The sequence below is a fragment of the Gobius niger genome (assembly GCF_951799975.1).
Source record: "Gobius niger genome assembly, chromosome: 7".
NCBI classification, from domain to species: Eukaryota; Metazoa; Chordata; class Actinopteri; order Gobiiformes; family Gobiidae; genus Gobius; species Gobius niger.
In genome coordinates, this window is record NC_136858.1 from 12,215,958 (window position 1) to 12,233,711 (window position 17,754).

Sequence of the window (17,754 nt, forward strand, 5' to 3'; positions counted from 1 at the left end):
CAGTGGTATGCATAAGTATGGGCCCCCCTTTAACATTTCGACATTTTGCCATACTATGGACCAAGAACATAAATATATTTAATTGAAATTTTATTTAAGACACACACGAAGTGACACACAATCATGAAGTGAAATAAAATGTATACATGATTTTGAATTTTTTAAGTATTTGTATTTCAACTGAGATTAGATTACACACAGGTAGACTCTATTTAGTCATTGGGTCAACATGTGATCATTCAGAAATCATAAGGCAACTTCTAAAGGCAATAGGTTGCACTAAAAGGAAAGGGGGGCCTGTACTTTTGCACATCACACTTTTCAGCTTTTTATTTATATAAAAAAATGTAAATCATGTATAAATTTCATTTCATTTCACGATTGTGTGTCACTTAGTGTTAAAATTTCAACTAAATATATTTATGTTTATGGTCTATAGTGCGGCAAAATGTCGAAAAAGTTAAAGGGGGGCCAATACCATTGTATGGTACACCCTTAAATTAATTGACCATCTTGCCAAGAGGTATCAAGTTTAGAGCACACAGGATTGGTCCCAGCACTGACCCTTGGGGAACACCACAGGACAGTGAGGCCAGATATGAACGTGAGAGCACCAGAAGCAACAGAGAAGATTTTCCAGGATAAATATGAGGGGAACCAGTCAGGGCACTACATGAGATTCCCACAAGTCCTTCAAATATATCCAGCCGTGAGCTTCGAAAGGCGCGCTAAGGTCTAACAACACAAACCACTCAAACCGCTATCGTTGGTTACTCAGAGTAAGGCAGTCTCAGTGGTGAACCCTCTACATATGCAACTGAATCTAGGACGTGCCCTTGTGAGTCCATAGAAGATTCCTGAACTCATGTAAACTTAAATTGCCTGTTATGGAATGGCTATTGACTGACAATAGCCATTCTCAGTTCACCACCCAATGTTCCCTCCAAATCCTATCGATGCATTCTCGGAAGTGTAAATGTTGCTGCAGCCCATTTCCCATCTGTAAATTACATTATTTTACATTGCTTAAAAAAATATTTACAAAAAGCTATCCACAACATGTCGCCTTTAGCAAAATGTAGATAAAGTTTCAAAGCAGTCCAGCTGTAATCCATCCAGACCTCGCTCTCCAGGTAACACAATCTCTGTTCCAAATGCGGCTCAACATTTGTGTGCCTTTGCGGGGTCAGGGGTCTTCTAAAGAGTTATAGAGCCCTCACTGATAACATCATTGTAGCGACATAACTACAGAGGCCCGGGGAGGACACACAACAGTGGCCTCTTTCACACTGTCCACATTTCGAAAAGGCCAAGCGAACAGTGACTCAGGGGCTATTCAGACGCTCACAATGGAAACCAAGTCCCGCGCACTGAAGTAAATTATTGGGAAACAACGGGGGCGGATGCCCAAAGGATGACGACCACTTGGATGATGACTTTGCAAGTCACAAGTTTAGGGAAGTGTCTCTTGAAAAATGAGGGATATTTGCCAAATGCGCATGTTTGAAAGATTTTGTCATTGCTGTATTTTTTACTGCAATTAGATTTCAACATAAGCCTCATTGTGCATTTTTTAAGTATGAATATCAGATAGGGGACTGAAATATGAACTGCTAAAGTTAATTTTAATATTACTTACAGGGTTGGCAGTTGTTTTCAGAGGCCATTGTATCATCTCAATAAATGCAGTCTTTGTCATTTGCTTATTGTGACCAAATTGCAATTTTGTTTTGATTGTGATTAATTATGCAGCTCGAGAGCAAGAGAGAAATCCCCCCATCTATACTTCTTCACTGGACATGATCTGATCATTCAAGTACCTTCATTATAGCTTTCTCCTTATTGAATACTTGCTATTCCTATTGCGCCCTGCCCTCTAGGTTTAAAAACAATCCAACAGGACTAACGTTTTTGGACAGATGCCAACGTCCCACTCTAACACAAATGTGAGCCCAGTTGCATTGTTTTTAAACCTACAAGACACAATTAACCACCTCCTATTATATATAAGTTACATGTAGTTGAACACCAAGTGAAATTCAGTCTTATCTAGAGAGAACACTTTTAGCTTTTACTGTTGCATTGTTTTCAACTGCTTCCTTCCCATCCATACAACAATGAAATGTTGTAGGCGCAGAGAGCAAAGCCACAAGATTTTATTTTGAAAGCATCAAACACCAATGCAGTGTCCAAAAGTTACGTTCAACAATTAGGTTGCTCTGAATGTCAAAACCGCATTTGTAAACAATCTGCTGCGCTGTGGCGTGTGTCCAAGAGTTACAGAAAGTTTAGCGTAAAGCGACCTTGTTGAAGTGAGCAGCAGGCAGTGGGCATCTCTGCGCTACAGGGAGAGGGGACAGCTGGAAGGAAGGAAGGAGCGAGCAAAGGGGTAATGGACGCTCCGGACAGGGGGCAGGAAGACAGCTGCTTCTCTCTGATTGTCACTGCAACACATCCTCCAGGCCGCACTGTGGGGACTGTATCAGAAGATAAGGCACGGTTTCAGGGATTTACGAACTGTAGGAAACTCCACGTCCAATATTGGCAGTTCTGGTTACACTGCCCTAACAACAGCAGGACGACATCACTGAATTCATCACATATTGATAGTGTGTGTTGATATTGTTGCTAATGATGTTGTGGTTTTACACTTTTTTTTTTTTTTGCGAACACAGCCAAAAGCTAAAAATCCCTCAAAATTTCATTACGCTTTGGCCTTGTTTAAGTGCTGATTTAGTATTGTTAAAGGGATATATTTCAGGATTTTATATATACTGCCTCATTTCCTAGTTATCCTGAGTGTTGTTGATTTCTGGAGTTTTTTATTCATGCAGTCCTTATATTTGAAGAGTTTAGTGGTGCTAGGCTAATGCTAGGCTAGCGCATGTCTATGGTAACCAGTAGCCTGCATTAAAATCCTCTTCAAAATCATGGGGTCGTCCTCCAAATGTTGCCATATCTGATTTGTAGAAAGCTCCTTTGTGAATTCCACGTGTAATAATGCCGGCCACAGGTAAACAAACTACTGTAGATCCAGTAACCTCGCAGATCACTCCGCCGCTGAGTAGCTTACAACCAGGAAGCTGATGCAGCTCAAATATAACTTCTTTTAAATGCAAAATGGTTGTATTTCAAAAATGATTCAGTCAACACAGACATTTATTTGGGTAGTCTGGTGTTATAAGTGATTTGCCTCAGGTTCACTGTGCCTGGGTCAGACTGTTTTTAATGCAGGCTACAAGTTACCATAGACATGGACTAGGCTAGCACCACTAAATTCTTCAAATATAAGGACTGCATGAATTAAATAAAAAATAATAATCTCCAGAAATCACAACACTCTGGATAACTAGGAAATGAGGCCCTATGTCAAAAATCCTGAAATATCCCTTTAAAGGCCCTATCATGATGAAACTTTACCACCTGGGAATTTAACCCAGCACTGTTCTTCCTGTAAAATAAAAGTGCTGGCCACTCAGTCTGCTACAATCGCACTTGGACGAGATAAGATACAACTTAATGATAATAGTGCAAGACAACGTCGTAGCCTCGAGCCAGATCAGCTGTAGAAAATGTCATCCCACAATTACTGCAGCCGCTCTTTCTCATGAATGCGTGGCAAATTTATGCTGCTTTTAATTTTCATCGGGGGACAAAAATATGTTTTCCTGTGAGTCAGTAATGGGATAATTAAATACTAGGACCTTTGTGGCACGATAGATTATGAAAAATCACTGTATTCGTTCCAATTTGCATGAAAAAAAAAAACCCATCCTCCATCTTGAGCAAATGGAGCGCCCAGTAAATTAGATTGCGTCCGAAATACACACACGAGCGCACCTGCTGTCACCCAACCCTGACCCCTGACCCGCATGCCCCGCCTCCCCCGCTGCTTTTACACGCCATCATCCATCTCCCCGAGGAGTCCCTGAGCGGACACTTCAAAGGCATGAAAACGGTCGGTGCGGTTTGGTCCGAGGCGTGTCTGTTTGTGGGGACGTGGGTGCCTGTACGTTTACCTCAGATCGGAGCCCGTCCCGGAGGTCCGGAGGGGGGCGCGGGGAGGGGGAGCAGCGCGGTCATCCCAGGAAGCTCACTCCAAAGTCCGGGCAGCGAGTGGGTGGTTTAGTGCTTGATCTGGAAGAGAGAGGACGTAATAGTTAAGCTTTAGAGAATAATAAGACAAAATTTACAACCTGTATATAAGTATGTGACACTTTTTACACCTATAGTTTCTTCATGGACTGGACTATGTAGTTTCAAGCCTCCTTTTTGTCATTCAATGGCAACAAAGCACTGCATTTTAGACTGTGATGGTGAAGTCCCACACTGCCCCCACATGGTGACCCCCTCAACATGTAAACAACTCCATGTTTGACTCTGACCTCTTAAAGTGTATTCATGTAAGTCTAAAAATGTAAAACCTGTAAAAACCAACCTGGATGTTTGAGATTTTAAAGAGATCTCTATTTCTTCACAGAGATATAGGTTCATGAGTACTTTTCACAATGTTCATTGAGCAATACTGTCACAGTAATGTAAACAACACCTAGCTGCTAGCTCACCATCAATATAAATGGTTTACAGCAAAGATCTTTATTCACAAATGTCGACTTTTACAGTACACAGAAAAACAATACACATTTCATTACACTGCAAGAAAAAAAACAGTATAGTCTTTAAAGTACACTAAGTATATCAAAGTACTGTGCATAATAGAGCTTCTATATAGTTATTTTTATTCTACCTGCTGGAAATCAACTATTCCAAATGACTACATATCGAATCTTAAAAAGGTTCTGATTTTTTCAGTATTTGCTAATAATAATAATAATAATTTATTGTGCATAATACACCTTGTTGGTTAGAAAATACAATATTCACCCCCCCCCCCCATCTCTTGCTCCCCTTTGCTGTGCAGCCGTTTCAATAAAGAGAAAAAAAAATGCCCATGCAGCTCAGATGGCTGTAGTAAAGCTATGGCGATTGTTTTGACTCCACAATGAAAGGATTAAGCTTAGCGGGACAAGGGGGCTGCCGTCGCACTGCTAAAAACAGCCACTGGGGAAGATTCAAAAATGACTCAAAGGTCTGGTGTCTGGTGCCAGGTCTGTGTTTGATGAGAGAACAGCATTTTAACATGGTAAAAAGCTCTGAAGAGTATAGGTCCAATATTATTAACTCTTTTTCAATAGTTCAAAAATGTCTTAGTTTTATTTCTTCTGGAATTCATACTCTTTATAAGAGTTCCGTATCATGGAGCCCAGACACCCTTTTCCTTGCCCCCTTTTCACTTGTTTCTAGGCCTCTCTTCTCCGACTCTCCAGATCTCGTCACCTTTACCTCCTCTATCACCCCCCTGGATAACCGTGATGAGGTCACGCTGCTGGAGCTTGTTGCCGCCTGATAAGTGATAGACCTCCCATTATCGATCCCGGCGTCCCGGAGCCAGATGTCAGAGAGAGCAGATGCTGACCAGGCGCTTGTTACTCAGAGTAACGCAGTAAGACGACGGATTCCTCACGACACCGTTTGTGACGTGGAGGAATTGGGTTTCATGAATAGCACCGATCCATCTTTTTTGGTTCCGATACCAATACTGGGGGTTTCAGTATCTGCCGATATCCGATATTAACTGATACCAAGAGACTTTCTCAAAAGGAGTTGCTGTGAGTGAAAAAGTTGGTCCTCCTTTCTCCATTGTGAGATCAATATCTATCAATATGATCTAGACTGTGATGGCAAAACATAATAACTGGACTTTTCTACACTAAATATATGACTGGCTTTAAAGGTTTGATTATTATAATGATTAATATGATAATCTCAGCCTTGATTAGTTTACATTAGCATTAGCTTGATGCCGCTAACTTTAACATACCGTTACTAGCTGTGGCATTTTGCGCTGCGATCAAAATACCTTTGCGAGGGCTAAGCTCAATTCTGAATTCTCCAGGTTCTGAGCTTCAAAATGACATACAGCATGCCCATATTCACTGATATTTAGTCAGTGAAAGTTGTGTTTTTACAGCAGTGAAAGCCAACACTGGTATCGGTTCAGTATCAGATATTTGTAGCCGATACCAGATATATATTTTTGTGGGTATCGGCTCTGATAATCGATACCAGAATCAAATTTGAGGCTGACATACATTCTTTTGAGTACCTGAGCCTTGATAGTTTACGTTATATCATTTGAAATTATTAGACAATTATTAGAAATTAGACAGTTTTGTGTTTTGTTTTTCCAATGATGCAGCGTAGCCCAGGAAGAGCAGATACAGCAATAGAAGAAACAAGGATGACACGACCAACACCAAGTGAATGAAGTGAAACTCTACTCAAGACATATGTTTTAAACAAAAGTGCAATGTTGCACCATGGTTAAAACTAATAAAACAAAAAACATCCGGATGTATCCTGTAGTTTAGGGTAGTGATGTCAAGATGACCCGGTTTTACAATTATTAAAGCTCGCTGTGGGTGAATCATAATCTTAGGGCCCACGGTAAAAACTAAAGTGAAACTGTTTGAGCGCATTGAAAATCAGCTGATGTATATAATGTCTTGCGTCTTTTGTGTGAAGATTTAGACAACAACTTTTGCCTGTGAGAAAAAGCAGACATGGCACATCCCCTAGCTCTTTTAGCCTAATGCTGTCCGATCTCCACATCTGCAGCAGAACCAACACCCCTTTCAGTCTCTCCATCCCCTCCTCTTCACCAGCAATAGCCGGCGAGCCTGAAAAGAATGGGTTTATCTAAATAACCGGATCCCAACATTAATCGTTCCCAGCGGGTAACGCACACAGAGCTTGGGGTAAGTAAGATCAATACAAAGACCGGCTGATCAGTAGGGCAATTAAAATCACATTTGTTTCGCAATCGTGCCTTAAATGACTTTTTTACTTAAGATCAGGAGTCTTAATTGCCCCATAATGTCTCAAAGGGTTTCTCCAGGACAACATCATTTCCTTAGGTAACTGAAAAATCACACATATGACACACTGAATGACCAGGTTATTCCATGGTAAAATGACAACTCCAGGATTCATCGGGCTCAGATTGTGAGAGACATAATTTGTCCACAATATCAAAGCCGCGATCAGTTAATGAGTCGGGCTAATAATAACCTCATATGGCGTCGTTTCATTTTCACAAAGCCATAGCTCTGTGGGAATTCACGCAACACCCTTCACATAGGCCCACCGTGGAGCTGACCTGTGCAGGACCCATGGGTGCAGATTAGTTCGAGATTATTAATCCCTTTGCGCGCGGCGGGGCGGATCAGGAAGCGGGAGCGGCATATGTCCTCGCCACGGGGAGGGCCTTTAATGTGAGAGGGGAAGAGAGGGTCACTGACTGAAAAACTTCCATCAGAGGGTTGAAGAGACAAAGATGGCATATGTAGAGATGGGTGCCTATAGATGGGGTGAAGATAGGGTTTTCAAGCAGTGAAGAGAAATCTAATTTGCCGAAAGCGTTTTCAGACAGATGAACCAAAAGGAGTTATAGATAACAACAACACACACTGCAGTAGAAGCCCAGTGTAGATAAACACCTACCAATCTCACACTGCTATTGTGCTATTGTGTCTCTGAGCTACTGTCACCAACAAGTCAAGTCACAATAAACATCACAGACACTACTGCTGCTGCTGCTGCTATTACCACCCCTTCTATCAGTACTTTTACTAAGTGCTACTACTGCTCCAACTTTCATTCAACCAGAAAAGTCCCACAATCCCTTATTCAGGGGTAGCCCTGGCCCCAGAGACCTGGTGTGTATTTCTATAATCAAGAAAGGAAATTAAAGTCTATGCATTTATAGAGTAAACTGTAGCCTTCTTGACACAAGTGCATAAACATCGGGATTTGGCACAGTAGTTTGCGCAATTGTTCCACTACATACGGTATTATAAATAACTGGTATATTTTTTAAATGTATTTTATAATGTTATGCAAATAATAAGTTGAATAATTGTGATTTCAATATTGGGCTGTTAAAGCAGTACTAAGCACCTTGTTACCTTAATAAACCCTTTCCGTAGTCCCTCTGGGGGTAATACAAGTGTTAATGGAATGATTGGGGGCTCTTTCATCTCCCCCTGGTGTCTCAGGCCAGAAAACCACAGCTGCAACTTCCCTGCCACCGGGTAGGAGTCTCCAATACACACTAATAGAATCTTAAAGAAGATGCTAACAGGCTAACTGCTAATTGCAGGCTAGAGCCACATTAAACAGTTCAAACGTTGGAGTGAAAACAATTATCTCCATTGTGTAATTGGATGTACAATATCCCTCTCTCCCTCTGTCAGTGTAGTCTTAACTGTAACGGACAATAAATGAGTAAAAAAAAAGCAACATGCTACGACAGCTGCAGTAGCGCTAATGGTCTCTAGGGGCAAGAGTTACTTACTATTGCTCTAAGTGTGACATCACACTCAATAACCAAGCTACTTCCAGGTCCAAACTGTTGACATTTCAGCAGACAAACAGAAGAAGCAAATAACAACAGATAAAAGACCCAAAACTGTTTCACATCTAATTATGATAATATATGTCACAATTTCTCCAGGCAAAATGAAGATTTTTTTTTTGTCAGGAATTTCTGTCAGGAAAGCATTGCTGAAGAAAATCTAGAGTATATGTGATATTTCTGTGCAATTAATGGTTTAAAAAGAGCCTTGTACAACGTTCTGGAACAGATTCAAATCAGTAAAATCCCATTAAAGTGAATAGGACGAAAAGTGCACCTGACAGACTTTAGTGTTTTTGAAAATATTATTTATTTAAATGGATAACATCAGTTGTAAGTAAATAATTATCATTTTATTTCAGTGAAGCAGCAAATTAAGGAAGAAATGTTAGGCAGAAAAGTTATTTTTATTTGAATTTTTAAGATACTGACAGGAAGTGACATAGATAGAGGTTAAGTTCCACAGCAGTTTGACTCATTTCCCACATGGTTGGCACGGCAACAGTTTAAAATTGTTTGCCTCTATCTATGTCACTTCCTGTCAGTGTCCAATAAGGAAGTGAAACTATAAACATCACAAAAACGGTCATTTAAAGAAAGCTGCGTAACATGTTTTAGCTAAATCTTAAATATAATTGTGTTAACTATGTTTTAGCAAAAAATGTGTCTAATGTGTCACATGCACTTTAAGCTCCATTGGTAGAGTGATGACGGTAGGATTGAAGTTGCTACAACTGATATTACCTCTAATACCACCACTACTTTACTGCCACCTCTGTTGTCATGGTGTCAAACATCGGAATAATGTAACCATAATGTAACCATGAACAACAAAAGCTCAAAGACGCGTACAACTTCAGTTTTAGTAATATATTAACATAAAACAGCATTAAACTCAATGAGAACCAACAACGGAGCTGACAGGAAGAGGGATATGGCACCAACCACAATGCCAGGTCAGAGTTATAATATCAGGCAGTAATCTGGTAATCCAGCGGTTCAAACATTCACAGGCCTGAGTGGATTTGAGCAGTAAATCCACCGTCACTGATTTGATCAAACTCACAGATTTATTGAGTAAACCACAGTCAATCGCCGTTCCAACATCTCACAATGTATGTCCACAAAAGCTAATCCTTATCAACACGAAGCAATGACCCGCAAGTTTAGCCAATAAAGAAAGCTTAAAGGTAGGGTGTTGTTGTGCAAACATTTCATGGCCCCAATCAATTGTGCTACGTGGACCAAACTTTGAGTCCCGATACTTGAGGTTTGAGCATCTGCCGATACCACTGGACTTTCTTAAAAGTGACTTGCAGATTCAAGAAACTGGTTTTCAGTGAATGTAAAAGCGAGGACTCCTCACAAACAAAACTTACATCTCCTTAATCAGTTTAGCAAAGATCACTGAACTTTTCCACACACCATGACTTTGGCCACATGACATTGGTTATAAGGCAGCGGGGGTCAAAATACTTGATTTCATTACTTCAGTAAAAGTACAGACTGGTCAAATAGTACTGCAATAAAAGTAAAAGTTGCGCAGTCAAATTAGCCCACGTAAATGTGCACTATTGTGGCTCCTATGATGCTTCAGCATTGATTTTATTTAAGGTTTTTTAGGATCTCTTGTTGGTTTTCGGAATGGAATGTAAACGTTATCATGGATACAGTTCAATCAGCAGTGAAAACCTAATAAACTATTGATCCTGGAGCGTCCTACAGGCCATCGGGACGGTAAGTAAAGGTGCTATGCTAACCACCCAAGCATAGGCTGGGTCTCTGAAAGGTCAAACATGCAGTAATGTCAACTTTTTTTTTTTTTACATAAAAAGTTTCCTAGTGCATCTTGAATCTAGAATTAATTGGCTGTAGAAAATACTGAAGTATTCAAAGTAGAAAATGCAAATCTGTTTAAATAAGTCAATGATGGTATACAAAAATGCACCCAAATTCACCCTCTGTACAGCAAAAGCCCGAGGACAAACCATGGTCTGAGGGTGAATGGCTATCCCCATAGCGTTCAGCATGGGCTAGCCGAAGCTCGTTCATGCTAGCTATGTATTTGACTGTTTTTATTGGAGCCAGCTCCATTGTCTTATATAGGAAAAAATAAAAAATAGTAAAAAGGACAAAATAAGGACGATGTTGCGCATGTTTTGGCAAACAATGGATGTAGGGATGACAAGCCTGTGTTCAATAATGACTTATATAGACTATAGACTTATATGCGTGAAATTGTTTTAATGAAGTCCTTAAGAGCCAGAAACTTCTGGAGCCAACTGCCAGCTCCTTATGGTTACAGGAAATAGAGGGCCACAACATGTCCATTCTTAGTTTTACCGTCTATGGGGCAAACCTTCTTCCTTGTTGTCAGTCAGTGGCATTTGACAGTACATCTGTACAGCGCCACCTACTGCTCTGTATAAAGGCTTTAAATATGAGAAAAACAAAAGACTCAATTAACCTTTCGCTTTGGAGCCTTTATAGAAATGTAGTGGAGTAGAAAGTGTTATATTCATCATCATTATTTCTGTAACAGTGATTACATTATTTCACAGTGGGAGTCCCGGGTTGTTTGTGTGGTTGTTTTTTGGGGTTGCGGCCTTTAAACCTTTTGGAATGGTCTCTTTTTTCCCCCCAGAAATGTCTGTGGACATAATACGCCACAGGTTTATCCGAGCCGACTTAAGTATCTAACACGCTGCTATGATAATGTCATTCTTCCAAGAAAAGTCAAGCTGCTTTGCTACTTTAATATTCCTCCACCTGAAGCCTGGCCCACTTTTGCTGCCCATCTTTTCATTGTAAGACAGTAGATTAAACACCCGGTGTTTGAGCTTGAAGAAAGATAGCATTGATATCGCTGCTTTGTATTGGGGGAGCGAGAGGACTGACCTCATAGACTCACGGTGGAGACAAATGGCTGTGATTAATGTGCTTGATTCATCTTATGGGCAAGGGGAAAACAATAGGAGCGGTCCCTGCCTGCACTTGAAATAGATCTGCTGTATCTGATGAAGACCGGCCACAGAGTCAGCAAAGGGAATGGAAACGATTGCTTGGGGAATAATATACTGCTGTTTGACAAAACACAGGGCTTTTCTCGATAGAATCATTTCAGTGCTTTTTATTTTGCACATTTTATTAGACAGACATGGTCTCGACTTGCAGGTAGAGGTAGGAAGTCTGTAGGACACAACTAATTTAACCAGTTCCCTGCCATCCATCACCTGTAAGATTGTTTTACTCACACAGATCTTACACAAATGTACAGAAACTACAGGATCTTAGCTTTTAAATGAGTCATTGCACTGGCGTATAGGCTGGACAAAAACGTGACAAAAAAGCAAAAACATAGCGCGTGTGCAACAAAAATGCAACAAAAAATTAGCTTTCAAATGGCGTATAGGCTGTAAGCTCTCCAGTCATTGTAAAATAAACAAAACACATAGCTGACTTTATTTTTTACTTTGGAGCCTTTATAGAAAAGTAGTGGAGTAAAAAGTATCATATTTATCTTCCATGTGCTGTGCTCGGAGGATTAGACGGATCCGTCCTGACTGCAGTCCCCAGGCTCTCCACACGAGGGAGCTGCTCGGAGCCGACAGCTGCTGTGATGACTGACTGCAATAAGAGCCACTGTGATTTTTCTGGACCTGGGGGGGCACTGAGCGCAGGTTAGGATATCATTCTGCTGCTGTAGCACAAACATACAGTACCTCCTGCTGCAGCTAATTCATAAAAAAAAAGCTTGCTTGTTTGATAGCTTAGCCTTTCCGCAGGCTCTGAAGAGGGAAGGTCCATCGATCCAGCTTCTAGTGCCTGTGTGGGTGGGTGGGGGTTAGTCTGGGTGGGTGGTGAGGGGGTCATATCCCGGTGGACAGATTAGGTAAGATGACAGGAGATCACAGGAGATCTGTATAGGCGGATCTCCGAGCCTCCTACACATGGGTTTCTCTGTAATTCCTTCATGTCTGTGCAAAGGCCGACGCTGACATGCTCCACTGGAGAGTCAGAAATTACTCATTTTGACTGTTGTAGACATTCGAGGTGTTAACTGACCTTTTTTCACAATATAATATGTAATGATGCATATGATGCACAAGACAATGCTTGGTGATATTTGGAAATATGCTTCGTGACAACATTCTTGTCTGTGACAACAGACAACATTCTTGATCCCTGCACACTAAACACTACATCCTGTTTTTTTTATTAGGACTGCTTTGTTATCAAAGTGTGAACTTTGTTGTCAAATCTCACACACACAGAGCAGAAGTATGACGCTGGGAAGCAAAACGAAATACTGTTCAATCAAAGTTTTCTATATGAAAGTGCAAAGACACAAAAATAACAGTTCTACCAACGGTTATTTTTGGTGGAACAGTCGTCTCCACTTGGTGACAGATGTCAGATGACAGAACTCGAACAGAGAAAAAAGCAATAGCCGGTGGCTGCATTATAAACACTGATATTTTCACTGTTCATCCTCGATCCACCACGCACTTTAACTAGACTGAGCAATGAAGTGAACATCGGCGTCTCTCGTCGCTCCACTCACATCTATGGACCGCGGCTGTGAGCTGACAGAGTCAAATCATGTGCCTCTGCGATTAGGAAATCGTGTAATATCGCAATAAAATTAAAAATGAAATTTATCGTTCAGCCCCAATCCATTTAAGGGAATACTACATCAAAAACTCCATTGAAAACTCCATTGAATAGTACTTTGAAGACTACAGAATATTTATATTCAAGCCAAGTCAAGTTTATTGCTATTGCACATTTACAAACAACCCTTTCATTGGGAAAAGCTCTAGACCAGACCTGGGCAAAGTACGGCCCGCGGGCCACATCCGGCCCGCGAGATGATTCAGTCCGGCCCATAACTTGTAGGGCATAAATTCATAAGCATGTCAAAAAAAAAAGTAAGTCTCTAGCTCATTCCTGTGCGGAGTTGTGATTTTTTATTTTTATTACCAGAGTGCTCACTCCAGCCACTAGGGGGCAGATTGAATAAGAATAAAAGTAAAGAATTCCACAGGTGTCCAGCAAAGGGCACTGGCATAATAAGATATAAAGATATAAACAACACATTGTGTGACTTGCAAGTGGGAAATGGACAGTCTGCCCCTGGGCAGCTGTGGCTACAATAGTAGCTTACTACCACGGAGTGCGGAGTGAATGAATATTGACTACAATGTAGCAGAGACTTGTGACACAGGCTTGTAAAGTGTAAGCCGTTTTTATGAGGCTACAGTCCTGCCAGGCTCATCATTATAGATTATATAGATATAATCTATAGATATTGAAATAATTTATAGATATTGAAAAAAAGTCCTCAATGTATTTTCCCAATCAAAACATTTTTTTTTATTTTGGAGCTTTTGTTCATGGACCCCAGCGATACACTCCCGATATATTATTCTTATATCCCGATATAAGTTTGAGTTATTGTTGGTGCGGCCCTCCGACTCAATTCAGGCTCCTCATGTGGCCCCTTATGAAAATGAATTGCCCACCCCTGCTCTAGACAATCATCCTAGTAGTAAATATAGCACTTTTCTACCTTCATCAGGCCCAAAGAGCTTTACCGTAAGGAACCAGTCACTCCTTCACTCTCTCATTCATACACCAGTGTACGCAGACACTGCGTCATTTCAAGCTGCTTGTCCAAAGACAAATCAACTTGAAATGAACTTGCTAAACTCGACACGATCCTAATGAGAAGCTGAATTTCGCTGCTGCTGCTTCACCAGCGTCAGTACAAAGTTCCAGAGAGGCTGTAATTAGAGCAGAAGCGAGTGCCGTACAATTACGCCTGCTGTGGAAAATTAGCAAATGAGAGAGATGATCAGTGGAAGCTTCATCTGCCTCTTCAGCACATTATCATGTGCCTCAGCCCCGTCTTTGTGCTGCTCTGTGTCTGTCTGCGCCGCCGCCGCCTCTGCTGCTGGAACAATTAGTCCTGAGTCTGGAGGATCTGAATCACCTCGCAAATCTCAGACACAGATTAATGTTTAGTTTTACTCTTCCTCTCGTCTTTTCCACGGTCTACTTTCCTTTGGGTGTGTGCTCAGAGTGGCAACAAGGCATGTATAAAAATGTGCAATTTCCATGATTGAATATTTGCAAAATACTCTAGCTACGAACTCCTGACCAAATCTAGCTCAAGGAAATGTTACTCCTGGTACTGCACATGAGGCAGCAGTGGCTCAGTGGTTAAAGTGTTTTCCCACAGCGTACAGTGGCACAGTGTCTCACACCAGGGGCCTGCAACTATCTTGATACAAAGAGCCAATTCAGGAATAGCAGCACAACTCATTGACAGCCCTAGATCTTGAAAGGTATAAAAAACAGTGAATGTGAAGGGCCTTGACCATTGTAGGTGAAAAGCTCTACTGTATACTGTACACCAGCGGTAGTCAAGAACATTGGCCCTACAGCAAGAAACCTGCCCCTGCTGAGTGCAGGGACCCATCAACAGGATGACCCAATGAAGAATTTAATTTTTATCATGTAATGATAAATTCAACAAATTATTGTTGAATAAGCCTCAAATGAGCCTGTAATTTTGATCATGATTTCTGTCTACTAACTAAATGTATTTTCATGTAAATGTATTCTAATGCTGTTTTTTCTATCATGGTCAGATAAAAAACAGCCTTTTGGCTAATTCTGCAACTGATGTTTTAAAAGGCTCAGGTAGAGTTTTGTCTTTCCAGTAAACTATACAAAGAAATGTTCCCATTAAAATGACTCTGCAAACCACTTTTGGGTCCCGACCCACCAGTTGAGACTACTTTAGACGAGTTTCATTTACGATAAGAGGACTGGATTTCTGCTGACACACACGCTGATTTTATCACTTCGGTCAGAGACCTCCGAGAAGTTACCTCCCATCAAACACAAATCTACATAATTACTTTGTAATTGTTTGTGCTACGTTTGTGCTGTAAAAATGTTTGTAAGTTTGAGTGTGTGTGTGGTTTTACACTGACGATAAAAGGATCTGCCAAATCACAATGCAACTCGTCTTTGGCGACCCCAAACAAACAAAAAGAAACAAGCACATTTTTAAAAAAAAGCAACCAATCCAAGACTTAAAATGTTGCAGTAACCCAGTGTATTTTCCCCATGACTGCTACGTGCCTCGTGTCAGCTACAGGGCACACAGATCTGAGCGTCTGAACAGCTGTCTGCATCTGGCTCGGCGCTGCAGCCCCGCTCTGTCACAGGCGGACACACTTCACACAGCCGTGGAAAATTCAAAGGTTTTCATAGGGATCAGGTATCGCGGCGTGCTGGCTCCTGTCAGGGGAACACACCGACACATGGGGTTCAGGAGGTTCTAAACTGAAGTACAAAGTGTACGAGGTAAAACAAAAATACCTAAATGTGGTCACACATCCACCTGGAATTCAAGAAAATAGTTATGGTTACAACAAAAACAGAATCACAGCACGAACTAGAGTCTACTCTAAACTCTAGCAGTTTTAAGTAAGATCATTTTAAAGCGACAGTATTGTCCACTTTATTATATAATGTTATAACTTAAAACGATGTCAAAGAATGGAACACTTACTGCTCTCTTAAAATCTTTTTCTCATGTGTAGCACCCTCCACTGGCAGCCAGGGGGATTAGCATCAAATAAACTAAATACGACCCTCAGTGTTTAGCTACACAGCAGAGTAACAATAAATAGCGCCGTGAATTAGCCATGATAAAAAAAAAAAAAATTCAAGCCTCCATGTCAGCCACGTGGCAGGTTAACAAATAAATAGGACTGAGAATTAGCCATGAAAACAACAAAGCTAAATTCAAGCCTCCAATTTAGCTACGCTGCATGCTAACCATTAAGTAGCAGCGTAAATTAGCCGTGAACAAAAACAGTTCATGCCTCCATTTCAGCTACGCGGCAGGTTGACGGGGGACAGTGGCACAGATTGTAGATCTTCATGATAGGACGATTGGGGGTTTGAACCCCGCCTCCTGAAGGTGCACACTGTCATTGTGTCTTTGTGCAAGACACTTCATCCCCCGTGCCTCCAGTGTCAGCGTACACTGGTGTATGAATGAGAGAGTGAATGGGTGAGTGGATTCTCGCTGTAAAGCGCTTTGAGAGCCTAATGTAGGTGGAAAAGTGCTATATAAGTTGAGAACATTTATTTATTGGTTTATTTGCTCGGAACAGTGCAAGTTAATGAACATACATGGGTCTCATGCATGTAAACAAGCCACACTCTTTAACACACTCTCAATAATCCTGGCCTAGTGTACATGTTTTTAGTGGTGGGGGAAATCGGAGTACCCGGAGGAAACCTATGCAGACACGGGGAGAACATGTAAACTCCACACAGAAAGGCCCCGTCCAGGTGGGAATCGAACCCAGGACCTTTCTAGCCGTGAAGCACGAGCGATGCCATGCCGCCCATTTACCGTTTACCATTTACATTTAACTAAATAGTGCAATGAATAAGCTATGAAAAACAAAATTAAAGCCTTCATCTTTTGCTACACAGCATGCTAACAAATAGCAATGTGAAACAGCCATGAAAAAAACAAAACAAAATCAAGCCTCCATTTTTAGCTACAAAGCATGCTAACAAATAAAATGCACCATGAATGGACTTTTAAAATGTAAAAAGGACATTTCCGCATTCTTGTAGACGCAACAAAATCCAGGAAATGCACGAATGCAGGATTTCAGCAGTCGGGGAAGAAAGAAACAGGATCGTGCAAACAAAAAAAGGTGATATGTTTTGAAACAAGCCTCCAGAGTAGATAAAAATAGAGCGCTCCATATGATTTAAATGCAGGCCTTCTTGAACTCAATGAAAGTCAGACGTCCCGATGTGGAGCAGTGTGACAGCAGTGTGCAGGGCTGTCAGGCTGCATCTGCGCCTGACTGAATGCTGGATTTGTATTGCGCCTTGGCCATTGTAAAGTGTGCCATTGGAGCAGAGGGCGCTCAGGGCCCCGGGACTGTCCCATGAATCACCCACACACACAAGTACAGTAAACGGGACAGTGTGCTAACCGGAGCCTACAGCCTCCAATGCCCTCTGCAGCACGAATATAAAAGAACACATTGTATTTGTAGAGATTTGTGGGGGGGAAAAGCGAGACCACGGCGGAGTTTATCATTGACTATTTTTAGTAATGGTAAACCAGGAAGTACCACGAGATGAGCTGTTATCTGTAACCTCAGTGTGCCGGCGAAAAGTTTGCAAAACGCACTTTTATACTCATCCCTGTGAATAATGAGGATTTT

General features: G+C 41.3%; 1 protein-coding gene across 2 annotated transcripts in view; it reads right to left on the reverse strand.

The window, feature by feature from the left end:
- lzts2a (leucine zipper, putative tumor suppressor 2a) overlaps window positions 1-17,754 on the reverse strand; it is an 86,287-nt gene that overhangs the window by 38,708 nt on the left and 29,825 nt on the right. For both annotated transcript variants that reach the window (XM_079559910.1, XM_079559909.1), the window contains one exon: window positions 4,020-4,137. The gene's annotated coding sequence lies outside the window, so the exon portion shown is untranslated. The remainder of the gene's footprint in view (window positions 1-4,019; window positions 4,138-17,754) is intronic.